The sequence below is a fragment of the Lepus europaeus genome, chromosome 1 (assembly GCF_033115175.1).
Source record: "Lepus europaeus isolate LE1 chromosome 1, mLepTim1.pri, whole genome shotgun sequence".
Lineage (NCBI taxonomy): Eukaryota > Metazoa > Chordata > Mammalia > Lagomorpha > Leporidae > Lepus > Lepus europaeus.
This window is the reverse complement of record NC_084827.1, coordinates 26,877,614-26,891,966: the sequence shown is the minus strand read 5'-3', so window position 1 is coordinate 26,891,966 and position 14,353 is coordinate 26,877,614. Positions and strand designations below refer to the sequence as shown.

The 14,353-nt window shown below is 38.1% G+C and overlaps 1 protein-coding gene across 1 annotated transcript in view; it reads left to right on the top strand.

The window, feature by feature from the left end:
- Positions 1-14,353, top strand: part of PTPRZ1 (protein tyrosine phosphatase receptor type Z1) — a 137,839-nt gene that overhangs the window by 23,020 nt on the left and 100,466 nt on the right. The window lies entirely within an intron of this gene.

Here is a 14,353-nt window from a genome sequence, read left to right as displayed (position 1 = left end):
GTAATTGAACTAAATTTTTTTTCCCAGTCTCGAGATTCTATAATGGATAAGTTATGAGCAGAAGCCAGGAAAATCATAATTGAACACATTTGATTTAGCAGAACATGGAATACAACCTGATGCCAGATAAAGATGATGAAGAATGTAAAAACCCAGACAGGATCTTGCTTACACATTTCTTCTCAAAAGGGTTAGCAGTCTGGCTTAGAAAGGAGGAGTCCTGCCCTGTCTCAGTGAACATGTGCTTTCCATACTCAGCATCTTCTCCTTTTCAAAACAAATGTTGGCACTCCAGGGAATGGATTACATATATTATCTGCAACTCTCATTACATTGATTATTACATTACCGGAAACTCCCATTACATTGATTTGTTTGCCCATAGATCTTCCATCTAGATCCTAGGACTCATTGAAGGGAAATTCATATTTCCCTTCAGTATTTTTATATCTAAAAATATTACCAAATAATAACTATGATAATTAGCAGACCCTAGGTACAGGGAATAGTATCAGAAAGTCAAAATTGGGTTTTGAAATACGACATGTTTTTGACCAGAGTTCGTTTTCTGATTACCCATCAAAGTCCTAGACTGTACCCCATGAACATGGTATCAGAAGACTAATTTACAAAGCACAATTTTGATTTAGAAGTTTATACAATCCAAATTATTTAATACAATGAATAAGAATTAAGATTAAATTAGATTTTAGGTCTGAAAGATTTCTTCCTTTTTGTTTCTTAGAGTCCTACAAAATGAAATCACAGTGAATCTGTTGAAAATAAATGCTTTATGCTGTCAGCTTATCAATTGTTATAAGATGTGGTCTAGGGTTAACTTCTTTGAACTGCCAGAATTTTAGTGAGACCTTTTAAACAAAGGATAGCAGTGTTTTCTTGCAGTTGAGTTAGTCTCATTGCTACTTAGCATTGAAGATAAAATATTTTTGTTTGCAATATTTTTTGGTGTTACTAGTATAACTTTAACAAAATTTTATTTTAAGCAGTGAAAAAGGATAATTTATTTGAAAATTTTTTCCAATATGATTCTGTCTTAAGCATCTTTACAAGTGTGGTACTTATTATTGGGTAGTAGCATATGTGATAACAGGTATTGTGTTAACCAAAGCCAGAGCAAACAGAAACTTGTTCAAATGCAAGTGCATTACTCTCACCTTTTTATTTTAAGTTCAATTATTCCTTAGTATTAATTAGTCAAAAAAATCTAAAATAGGTTTGATTGGGGCTTCCCAAACTTTAAAATATCTAATTTATGTTGTCTTCAAAGTCAGCTTTGCTGTCTCTCCTCAAATTCCACTGCCTATGGAAGTCCTATGTCCCCCTTAGGATTTCTACAGTTTCTCAGGGAGCTTTGTTTCTCAGTTCCTGCTTCACTTCCCTTGTCTCAGCTTCCTGACACATCATCTCTGTGTAATTATGCAGAGACAGACTACTCTTCCAAAAAGAGACTTTACTGAAATCTATTGTTACTGAATAAAGGGCTATGGAATCTTCAACTGGACTGAGTAAAGTAGGCATCAGTGAAGATACATTTGAGTCTATGCAACTGTACCTTTATTTTTAGCACAATAATTACTTGCACTATCAATATTTTATTTAGATTTAATTTTGTTATTTGAGAGGCAGAGACAGAAAGTGAAATCTACAGTCTACCTAGTCACTCCCCCAAATGCCCACAACAGCTGGAGCATGCTTTTTCCATAAACATTCCTGTACATTTTATGGGAATCAAAACATCACATTGTGTTATTATAAATATGTGCAATTATGTGTTAATTAAAACACTGTAAAAGTAGATGACAATATAAAAGTAAAAATAGTTAACTTACATAGCAGTTTTAACACTTTATGTTTATTTGGGATTGATAGTCCCTTAGAAATGACTTGCAGTGTTTTAGTTTAAAGCACTTCTCTCCTTAGCCTTTTAATGTATATATTTAAAGAGTAGGGACACATGTTAGTTTAATGGACTACTGAAATACCTTCATTTGCAAAGTAAATTAATTATTAGCTTGTCTTATCTGATTTACAGTCATGTGTCATAATTACCTCTATTCAAACATCATCATTAAAAATAAAATTAGAAAACAATGAAAGAATCAGTGCTCAGTTTTCTACTCAACCTAAAGGAGGTTTCTAACTATGATTAGTTAATAAAAATAAGTGGAGATTCAGGAAACAGAAAGATGGAGACATAGCAATAGACCATAACTCAGGAAATCAATTTCACAATTTTAAAATCTAAGCTATAAATTTGCTATCTTTAAACAGAAATTTGGTTTCTCAATAAACAAAATTGACTTTTTTTATTTTTGCATTTCAGGTCTTTAATTTGGGTGATAATTTAATCATCTTTCATATTTCACAGGTCTTATTAGCTTTCATTGGACTGCTTATTACATGTAGCTCATGAAGATATAAATTTTAGGTGTCATTAATTTCTTGAAATGATATACAAATAAAGTCTGCCTGTAGACCTTTCACCTAGATTGGGAGGCCCATAATAAAATAGCCAGAATGGCAAAAGGTAGATTTATAGAAAAGGCAAAAAGGTCTTTAGTTCTTCACTGAATTTTCTTTTCAATTCTAATGTTTTCTGTTACTGCTTTGAGAAACATTTCTTGCTGTATCCTTTTTTCAGAAAAATTCAAAGTATCCCTGGTGTCACATGATGTTTAATATTATTTCAGCAACAGAATTGTTTAAAAGAGTTCATGACCATTAAGTTACTTTTTAAATTTTTAAATTTAATTTATCTGAGACAGGGGAGAGGCAGAGAGAGAAAGAGAGATCCCATCTGCTGGTTTGTTCCCAAACGCCAGGGTACTGGGAACTCATTCTAGGTCTCTTATGTGGATGGCAGAGTCCCAAGTACTTGAGCCATTGCTGCTGCTTCCCAAAGTGTGCATTAGCAGGAAGCTGGAACTGGGAGCAGGACAGGGAGTCAAACCCAAGCATTTCAATATGCAGACATCCCAAACAGCACCTTGACCACTGCCAAACACCCACCTACATTTGTTATTCTTTTTTTTAATTTTTAAAGATTTATTTATTTATTTGAAAGACAGAAACACAAAGAGAATGAGTGTGAGAGAGAGAGAGAGAAAGAGAGAGAAGGAGAAAGAGTTGTTTTTTGTTTTTTTTGTTTTTTTTTTTTTTTTTTTACCCCTGAATCACTCCCCAAATGGTTAAAAAGGCCAGGGCTGGGCAAGGCCAAAGCAAGGAGCCAGGAGCTTCTTCCAGGTCTCCCATGTGGGCCTAAGGACTTGGACTATCTTCTGCTGCTTTTCCAGGTGCATTAGCAGGGTGCTGGATCAGAAGTGGAGGAGCCAGGACTTGAATCAGCATCCATATGGAATGCTGGCACTGCAGGCAGCAGTTTAACTTTCCATGTCACAGCCATGGCCCCTATATTATTTTATGTCAATCTTTATTGCCATTTTGCAAAAGAGAAATTAAGGGTAAGCCTGGTTTTTCTCGTAATCAAACTCATCAGGCTAAAATGCTGTACCATTATTTATTTATTTGAAAAATGCAGCAACAGTAAAGAGAGGGAGTGACAGAGAGTTATCTTCCATCCACTGGTTCACTCTCCAAAAAGGCCACAACAGCCAGAATAAAGCAGCCAGCATAAAGCCAGAAGCCAGGAGATAGGAACTCCATCCTGACCTCCCACATGGATGGCAGGGGTCCAAGTACTTGAGCCATCTTATGCTGCCTTCTCAAGCACATTAGCAGGAAGCTGGATTGGAACCAGAGCAGCCACATGACCTGGCTCTCCAATATAGGATGCTGGCATCTCAAGTGATGGCTTCACCTGCCAGGCCACAATCCAGGCCTCTGTTACTTCATTTTAGGAGCCCCTAAAACTTGGCTGTCTACTGGGAGAGGGCAAGAAATGAACAGGGCCACTTCAGCCGTCAACAGCACAGAATTGATGCAAGGACGTAGAAATGTTTACACTGATTACAGGTAAGGCAACTGAAGCTCAGGTGAATGGTATTTGGAAGTGATAGATCTAGGATTGAACTGATGTCAGCTCAGCTCCCAGATTTCTCCTCCCATGTGGTGTGAACCTGCTCTAAAGCAGAAGTACTAGGACACAGTTCCCTCCTCTAAATGTAGCTGAGTCCTTATGAATCCATGTTTTCATGATTTTCTTGTGTGTCTTTTTGCAATCAAGCTAATGATCCTCCATTTATGCCTTGTATCTTCTCTCATTGAAGAACTTGATCATTGACCTCTCATAACCACAAATTCTTTCTTAGAATAACTCTTTCTTCTTAATATACACAAAGTCTGTCTTAAAATCATTCCATTCCTCATCCTTCCACCTGTCTCTGGTTGCCAAGTTACCTCTCTTATTTCCTGCACAACAAGCATTTAAAACATACTTTAATTCTTATCATCTCAATTCACTCTGCAGTCTGAATTCCAAGTCCAGCATTACACTAAATCATTCTGTTCTAGGACTATTGGATTTGCAGATAGGAGATAACAAAATCCAGTCGCAGTGGACATGACTCTGCTGACTCTCCCCCTATGTGTGCCACCCACTCTGTGATAATCCTTCATTTTGAAATCATCTTTCTATGACTGTCATAGATTTGCAGTTCCCTCTCAGACCACACGTTCTGCCCTCCCTCAGTCTTCACTAAATGCTAATGTTCCCCCATGTATTATCATTGACCCTCTTCTTGCTTACCAACTTTAAATGAAATATTTCATCCACATCCGTGGTTCTAAAATATTACCTGCAGGCTGATATGCCCCAGTCTCTCCACTCATCTCCCATATTTTTCATTGCATTATGAATTTCCATGGTAGTTTCAAAGTCAGTAGTTCCAAAACCAGATTCAACATCTTTCTGTCCACACTCCCTTCCACATGACTGGTCTGTGGTACGCCCAGCTGTACTCCTGTAGAGATTTGTTATGTCATCCTATGTCCTTCTCCCTTCCTTACTTGCAAGTAAGAATCAACTCAAATGTTCCAAAACTCTTCCAAATGACATACTAGAGTTAGTCCTCAAGTTTATGAGGGATTCCTGTACTATGTTTCCAGCCCCATAATTTTTTGCATTAATTAAAGTTTTATTTATTCTTCTATTAGATTCATTTCATTTTCTGATTAAATTAATGGATTAGTTATGACCCGATGTGAAGATAGTCAAATTTTTGGAAAAATGACCAATGTATTTCCACTGCCAATTGTAAAGTTCAGATGATTAATCTTCAGAGTAACAGTGTTTTTACTATGGCAGTGTCCTTAGATCTTTTCTCATCTTATACTTTTAGTTATCCCTTGTAGTCTACAAAATTCCTTCAGTTTTTTGCAATACAGAGCAGTCTTTTTGTGTGTTTTATAGTGTCCTGTGTTGGATTTTTCTATCTTGAAACAATCCTAGAATTTTCAACAAAACCCTAAAAAAAATTTCTGGACTATTTCTATCCCTATTCATGCTAAACTCCGCATAATGATTTTCTTAAATGTCGTATGCTAAGAGAATGTTTGTGCTAGAATCTTCCTAAGTAAATTGATAACTACCTTCCTGGACATATAACCCCTGCTACCTGGATACATCAACCCAACCTGTGTGGCAGAAATGTTTCCGCTGTTGCGATGTGAATTTCCCATCAGGACAGGAAATAAAGCAAAGTGCAGTCTTGGTGAAAGAGCTTCTCATTCTGAGATTGTTTGCATTTGATCCACATTCAGTACGGCGTTCAATGCAGTGATCATCAACATTTGGCAACCATTTTGGTCTTTCTGGCTCCAAAAACCTGGTCAGAACTACAAACAGGCACACTGATCTGTGCACGTTAACAGAACCTCATCCTGGTTTTCCGCATGGAAGATTATCTCAAACATCCATCTTCCTTTGTTTTGAGTCAGTTTATGTGATGGCATTTACTGGTGAGACATAATCACTTAATGATCGCCATTTAATAATTTGCGGCTTTAGTTTCTTTTTTCTCTCTCTCTCTCTCTCTTTTTTTTTTTTTTTTTTTTGACAGGCAGAGTGGACAGTGAGAGAGAGAGACAGAGAGAAAGGTCTTTGTTTTGCCGTTGGTTCACCCTCCAATGGCCGCTGTGGCCGGCGCGGTGCCAAAGGCAGGAGCCAGGTGCTTCTCCTGGTCTCCCATGGGGTGCAGGGCCCAAGCACTTGGGCCATCCTCCACTGCCCTCCCTGGCCACAGCAGAGAACTAGCCTGGAAGAGGGGCAACCAGGACAGAATCCAGTGCCCCGGCCGGGACTAGAACTCAGTGTGCCAGCACCGTAGGCGGAGGATTAGCCTATTGAGCCACGGCGCCAGCCTAAAACTCTTGTGTTAGTAGTTTTTTATTCTTTCTCTAGTCCATTTCTTTTCGTTGGTCACTGATGGAGTATCACTTTGCTATACAATATTTTTTAAAGTATGTTCATCTATAGAACACTAATTGGTTAATTGATGTAGTACAAGGACATTGAAGGGTAGGCAACTCTAGATACCTCACTGAAACACTTACTCATTCGTCAGACATTTGCTTAATCCTTAGGTGCTAGCCTCTAAGAAAGGTGCTGAAATGGCAACATGAACAAGAGATCGATACAGTCTAGTACAAGTGCGTACAAGGATGCTGTAAAAAATCAAACTGAAGACCAGAAGATGTCTGTGAAAACTTCAGCCTCTCCCTGACTGGCCATCCCGCATTCCTGCCAGCTTAATGCCTCTCACAAGGCAGTGCTGAGCTTCTAACTCTTTCAAAGCCTCAGCATCCCCACCACCACCACCACCAACCCAGCCTACACCGTATATTTGTTCACTGTCTGCCTTTCTATCACCCTCTGCATAATTTCTCAGCATCACTCTGCTCTTTGGATTTAACTGGCCTGTCCACTGCTCTCTTAGTATGCTGCACTTCTCTGCCACCATGAGTTTGCTCACAATCTTCACACAACAAGTTTGTGCCCAGTTTCCTTTGTGTATGTCAAAATCCCACTGATTCTTTAATGCCTGCATTAGTGTGCTTTCACTTTCCATGTTTACTTTCTCTCAACTCATGTACTGTTTTAGGCATTTGCATACTTATTTAACAAACTGTAATCTTCTTCTGTAGTGTAATAATAGGCAAGCAACAGAAAAGCATAAACTCATGTACATCCCCTATAGAGCCTAGAGTTGCTTTCCATTCACTTAGAATAGAAAATCTATTGTATACAAATATTGAATGCATTAATTTGGTGCACAAAGTATTTCACAAACAATTTGTTTCTACTATTTACGAGACTGAGAGTTTGACAATAGCATATAGATGATAGACAAGTTAGCAGACAAAATGCACACATTCTGCTAAGTACTCTAATAAATGTAAGCACAAGAAATGCATAAAATATTACTAATTCAGGTGAATCAATGAATGAATAAATATGTGAATGAGTACTTTATTTAAGTTCTCTAGAGCTCCCGTTTTATACTCTAAATTCCATCATTGGATAAATCACCTGATAATCATTTGCTGCAGCTAGTCAGTGTCCTAATTTCTCTCTGCACAATTTTACCTGATAACACTGAGGTGGACACAAAATGTTCTATGGAAGTATGTATGCATGTTTTCTCAAATTCATCACCCTGGGCATTAACCACTGTGTGACCTTTGGCCTCTGGTTGCAACACTAAAACTATGAATTTGGGAATTTAAAAACAATATTTAAGAATAAGATTAGTTAATGTGTTTAATGCTTCTGTTGTCTGTGTTTCATTTCTGTAAACAATTTTAACACTTCTATACTTACTTCCCTTGGTTTTCTACTCATGGAGATTTGAAATCACCTCCTTTTTAGTGTCTTTTGAAGACTTTTTTTAACTTTTATTTAATAAATATAAATTTCCAAAGTACGACTTTTGGATTATAGTGGCTTTTTCACCTCATAACCTCCCTCCCACCCGCAACCATCCCATCTCCCACTCCCTCTCCCATCCCATTCTTCATCAAGATTCATTTTCAATTATCTTTATATACAGAAGATCTACTTAGTATTTACTAAGTAAAGATTTCAAGTTTGTACCCACACAGACACACAAAGTATAGATTACTGTTTTAGTAGTAGTTTTACCATTAATTCACATAGTACAACACATTAAGGACAGAGATCCTACATGGGGAGTAAGTGCGCAGTGACTCCTGTTGTTGATTTAACAATTGACACTCTTATTTATGATGTCAGTATCACTTGAAGACTTTTTTTAATGGCTTAAATTCTTATTTTTATAGGACATTTTCTATTTGTTGGTCTTACCATGGAAAAAATCCCTTTTCCTTACTCTGACCTCTTTTCTTTTGTCTTTTAATCATAAAAATTAAGAAGTTATCTGGATCCACACTCAATGTAATCCCATGGACTTCATATGTAATCCAGTTACCCAAGATTATTGTGCTGTAAGATTTCAGCCCACACAGAGTTCAGTCTTGAGGCCTTTCTTGATATCTTTCAGCTGTTCAGAAAGAACTACTGAACTAAATTGTCAAATGAGATCTGTAACTGAGTTTAGAAATGTTTCTCTCATTGGCCAGTTCATTTCCTTTTTTTTTTTTTTTTTTTCAGATTTTTACTTATTTATTTGACAAAGTTACAGACAGTGAGAAAGAGAGACAGAGAGAAGTGGCCAATTCATTTTCTTTGTTTTTGTTTTTTTTTCTTTGTGATTTCGTATTTCATCTCTATGCTCAAGCTCACAAAAGAAGGCATCACTATTTTTTGTTTGATTCTGGTATTCAACAAAAGTTTATTGAACACCTTTTAGAAACCAGTCTTCTTTTTGTAGGCACTGGGATGTGGAGACCCTAAAATAGACTTCATTAATATGCTAAGCAAAGAACATAAAATAAGGAGAGCCACTGAGAGAGACTGGTGGAGGAAGCATATTTTATACAGGGTGCTCAGAGAAGACTATTTGTGGAGAGGTATTTGAGCACAGATCTCACTGAAGTAGGAAAAGGAGCTTTTGGAACTTTGCCAACCTCAGGAGAAGCACTCCAGGAAGATCTGGCAGCAGGTGCCAAGCCTCCACATGCTGCAGGAATGGAATGGAAGCCAGGGTGGCTGTAGCAAGGCTCAACACAGAGTGCTAGCAAATGACAGCAGAGGGGGTGTGAGAGTGGTGACATTGTACAGTGTCTGTCAGCTGTGTTGAGGAGATACATTTATTTTTAATAAGATGGAAAATTATTACAGGGATGCGAGCTAAGCATGTGAAGAGATAGATAGGTCTGGGCCTCTGAATTTACAAGGCCTAAAGCCCACCAGATTATTATCAAGCCCCTTCTATCAGGTTCTATTTGCCTCTCAATCAGAAAACTTAATTGTAGCTTAGACAGCACCTTTCTTAGCTCCTCTAATAATGACTCTGTCCTTTGTTCTAGGCCCTGTCTAGTGCACTTGGGCCTCATTCCTTTGTAATCATAACCTCTACTCTACCACCAATGGCTCTACTCCCAACCTGTGTGTACTGATGGTCCTCTTCCCCACTTAATGCTGTATAATTGTTCAGACCTGGTAAATGCCACTCTTAGGATCATTGGTTACTATCCTCACTCTGTCTTTTATGACCTTGTCTAAATATGATCAGAGTCGGTAAACTTGGAAGGCTTCCATAGCCATGGCAACTCATGACGACAGCCTAGGATGGTTACTGGCGCCATAAACTAGAGTGTCAATTTGTTGGGTCAACAACAGTTGCCACTGTGCACTTGCTCCTCATATGGGATCTCTGTCCTTAATGTGCTGTACATTGTGATTTAATGCTATAACTAGTACTCAAACAGTATGTTTCACTTTGTGTTTCTATGTGGGTGCAAACTGTTGAAATCTTTATACTAAATTGATCTTCTGTATATAAAGAGAATTGAAAATGAATCTTGATGTGAATGGAAGGGGAGAGGGAGCGGGAGAGGGGAGGGTTGCGGGTGGGAAGGAGGTTATGTAATCCATAAGCTGTACACTGGAAATTTATATTCATTAAATAAAAGTTTAATAAAAAAAAAAGATTAATGTAGTTACTGAGTTACAGTTTTCTTTTGCTGTGTAACAAATTAACAAAGTTAGTGGCTTATAGCAACACATTTGCTATCTCATAGCTTCTGTGGTACATAAGTTGGAGAGAAGGAACTGTTTAGCTTGCTTCTCTGATCAGACGCAGAGTCTCACATATCAAAATGTCTCATTCAAAGCCTGGAGTCTTGTAACCTATTTCAGATTCTTGACATAATTCACCTCCTGGAGGCTGGAGAACTGATGTCCTGGGGTTTCTGTTTGTTCTGGTTGTAACTTTAGGGACACTCATAGCTCCTAGTACTGGTTATTAGTTCCTAACTATGAACCCCTCCTCACTCACAACCTAGTCTTCAAAGCCAGCAGGGGTGTCTCTCAAACCTTGGATCTCTCTGCAGTTTGCCAAGACAAATCTTAAAACATAACAGATTCACAGCAGGGACTTTGTTATCTCCTGGGCCACTAAATGTAACTTAATCAAAGAATTACTTTCCTATTGCATTTATAGGTCTTGCGCACCCTCCAGCAGAAGGTGGGCATTAGCAATCACCTTGGGATTCTACTTATGTAGAGCAGAATTGTGGAAGGGGCAAGAGACGGAACTGGAGACTAGTTAGAAAGCACTGGAGATATCTAAAAGAGGGCTTTTCAAAATCAAATATGTATATGAGTCTCCTGGGATTGATTGTGTTAAGATGTAGACTCTGACTTCATAAGGCTACAGTGGAGGACTGACTCACCTGTGTCCCCAGTGATGGCAATGCTGCTTGTGATAGCAAGGTGTGGGCGAACAACAGTGGTGGCTTGGGTTACACTGGTAATTGTAGAGTTGAGAAATTATCTGATAAGAAATATCTTTCAAAGACAGATCCAAAAGGGTCATCTGGATGCCATCTAAGGTTAGGGGGTGGCAAAGACTGTAGGAGGATCCTGTTTCAGGATAGAAATCAGGAGTTAGTTTTGTGTATGCTAAGTCTAAGATGACCTTTAGAAACCAGGTGGAGAGGATCACCAAATGAGATGGCAAATAGGTTTGTATATCAGAGACTTAACTTCTTTTTTTGCAAAGTAATGTGAATATGCTTAATGCCACTGAAATGCTCAGTATAGATATCCAATATTAGGTCATGCATTTTATCACATTAAAATGTGTGCTTTTCACAGACTTTTTTATTAAATTTATCTTTTTCATGTGTGGTGAAAAAATTTCATGTATACAGACTTAGGAGCATAGTGATACTTCCCACCCCACCCTTCCTCCCACTCACATTTCCACCTTCCTTCACCCTGCCTTTCTTAATCTTTCTTTCAGTTTTTGCAATAGCATACTTTCAGTTTATTTTATAATCATAAGTTTAACTCTCCATAAGCAAAGAATTCAACAAATAGTAAGAAGAAAACTCTGTTCCTCAACAAGGGCTGTAAACAATAATCAGTCCTCAAAATGTCAATGTTGCTGATATACATTACATGTTTGAACTCTATTAGTTTTCCCTGATCTGTGCTAATGGAAACTTAGCATTTAAAGTGTCTGTGCACACCTGTGTAACTCTTCCTAAGTGTGCGTGGAGTTTACTGTGCTGTATTTAAAATGTAAACAGTCAAATGGGCCTTATTGATTCATACCTCAGTTGGTCTCTCTCCTTCCCTTGCAATATTTTCTTGTCCCCGTGCCAGAGTTCCTTACAAGTAAAATCAGCATAGCATTACTCAGATCATTAAAGCTATTCCTAGAAGGCAAAATATGCATTATTGTGCATATTTAAACCTCTTGTTACTCAAATATTCTCTAGGAACAAAGCTAGACTTTGAAATAAATTTTCAGCAGTCACTGATTCTGGTAGAGCCTCACTGTGACATGCATTACTTACCTTTCCCTGACCATTTAGGCAGTTTCATGATATGACTAATGATTCTTTCTTTCCTGGGGTAAATTGCGCAGTTAACCTTCTTGCATTATGAGAAATGCTCATTAGATTGAGCTTGCATAGAAGTTAGTGCTCATTGACACCTTTATTATAAAAAAAAATGTAGACTAGGGTAGTACTGAAAATATGTTTACCAAGAATTTCCCTACACCTCAATCATGTAAAACTTTGGCCTCACCCATACGAATATTCAAAAGCAAGATGACCACTATGCTGCCACTCTGCTCTTTCTTGTGGTGACTATGGAAATTCTGAAGTCTAACACAAGAAAAGTTTAAGACTTACACTCTCACCATTTCAAGTACAAGGACCCTCCAAAAAGTTCATGAAAAAATATGTCCTTTGAAAGTATTTTCTGTGAATTTCAAAAAAGTTTTGCACCAAAATAAGTTTGTCTTTTAATTCAGTTTTCCAAAAATTTTTAAAAGTACCCTGTATTTATTTATATAAGTTGGGGGGGAAGGAGAGAGAAAGAGAGAGAGAGAGAGAAAGAAAGAAAGAAACTGAGATACAGAGACAGAATGCTACCACATGCAGATTCACTTCCCCAATGCTCACAGTGGTTGAGGCACTGCCAGGCCAAAGCTAGGATCTGGAAATTCAATTCAGGTCTTGCATGTGGGTGGTGGCAAAAACCCAATTACTTGAACCATCACCAGTGCCTCCCAGGGTCTTCATCATCAAGAAGCCAGAGTCAAGAATTGAACCCAGGTACTCTGATGTGGGACACAGATCTCTTAACCACTAGCCTCAATGCCCACTCCACCCTAGTATTTTTTTTTATTTATTGAACTTTTATTTAATGAATATAAATTTCCAAAGTACAGCTTATGGGTTACAATGGCTTCCCCCCTCCCATAACTTCCCTCCCACCCACAACCCTCCCCTTTCCCGCTCCCTCTCCCCTTCAAATCACATCATGATTCATTTTCAATTCTCTTTATATACAGAAGATCAGTTTAGTATATATTAGGTAATGATTTCAACAGTTTGCCCCCATATAGCAACACAAAGTGAAAAAAAATACTGTTGGAGTACTAGTTATAGCATTAAATAACAGTGTACAGCACATTAAAGACAGAGATCCTACATAATATTTTTTTTAAAAAATTAATTAATTTTCTATGCCATTTCCAATTTAACACCAGGTTTTTTTTTTTTCATTTCCAATTCTCTTTATATACAGAAGATCGATTCAGTATATAATTAGTAAAGATCTCATCAGTTTGTACCCACGCAGAAACACAAAGTGTAAAAATACTGTTTCAGTACTAGTTATAGCATCACTGCACATTAGACAACACATTAAGGACAGATCTCACATGGGATGTAAGTACACAGTGACTCCTGTTGTTGACTTAACAATTTGACACTCCTGTTCATGGCGTCAGTAATCTCCCTAGGCTCTAGTCATGAGATGTCAGGGCTATGGAAGCCTTTAGAGTTCGCTGACTTTGATCTTATTCCGATAGGGTCATAGTCAAAGTGGAAGTTCTCTCCTCCCTTCAGAGAAAGGTACCTCCTTCTTTGATGGCCCCGTTCTTTCCACTGGGATCTCACTCACAGAGATCTTTCATTTAGGTCTTCTCCTTCTTTTTTTTTTTTTTTCTTTTCCATGGTATCTTGGCTTTCCATGCCTACAACACAACACCCTAGTATTTTAATGGAACTTCAATAGAACGTACATGCTGCTAGTGGTACTAAGATAACATCAAGTGAATATGGTTATGGGAGACGGTTTATGTTTCAGGTAGGGGTGAAATAAAGGCAACTTAGGGCAGTTTTCATTTAGAGGATTGTTCATTCTGTGGAATGGATAAAAATTCACTGCACTGTAAGCAGATATCTTTAGAGAAAGACCTATTTGGGGGGGGGCTGATGCTGTGGCACAGTGGGCTAAGCCTTCGCCACTGGCATCCTATATGGGTGCCAGTTCATGTCCTGGCTGCTCCACTTCTGACCCAGCTCTCTGCTATGGCATGAGAAAGCAGTAGAGGATGGGCCAAGTGCTTGGGCCTCTGCCCTGACGTGGGAGACCAGGAAGAAGCTCCTGGCTCCTGGCTTCCCAGCAGCCCAGCTCGTCTGTTGCGGCCATCTGGGGAGTGAGTCAGCAGATGGAAGACCTCTCTTTCTGTCTCTCCTTCTCTCTCTCTGTAACTCTACCTCTGAAATAAGTAAATAAAATCTTAAAAGAAAAAAGACCTGTTTTGTTTTTCTTTTGTTAAGCATAAAACTTGGTACATTTTATAACCAGAAAAAAAGGGAGGAGAAATATTTCAAGGATAGCCTCATAATAATATTTTTTAATTAAAAAACCCACCCCAATCAGAAAATTAAACCGGAAAATTCAATGGCAGGGATGACAGTAGAT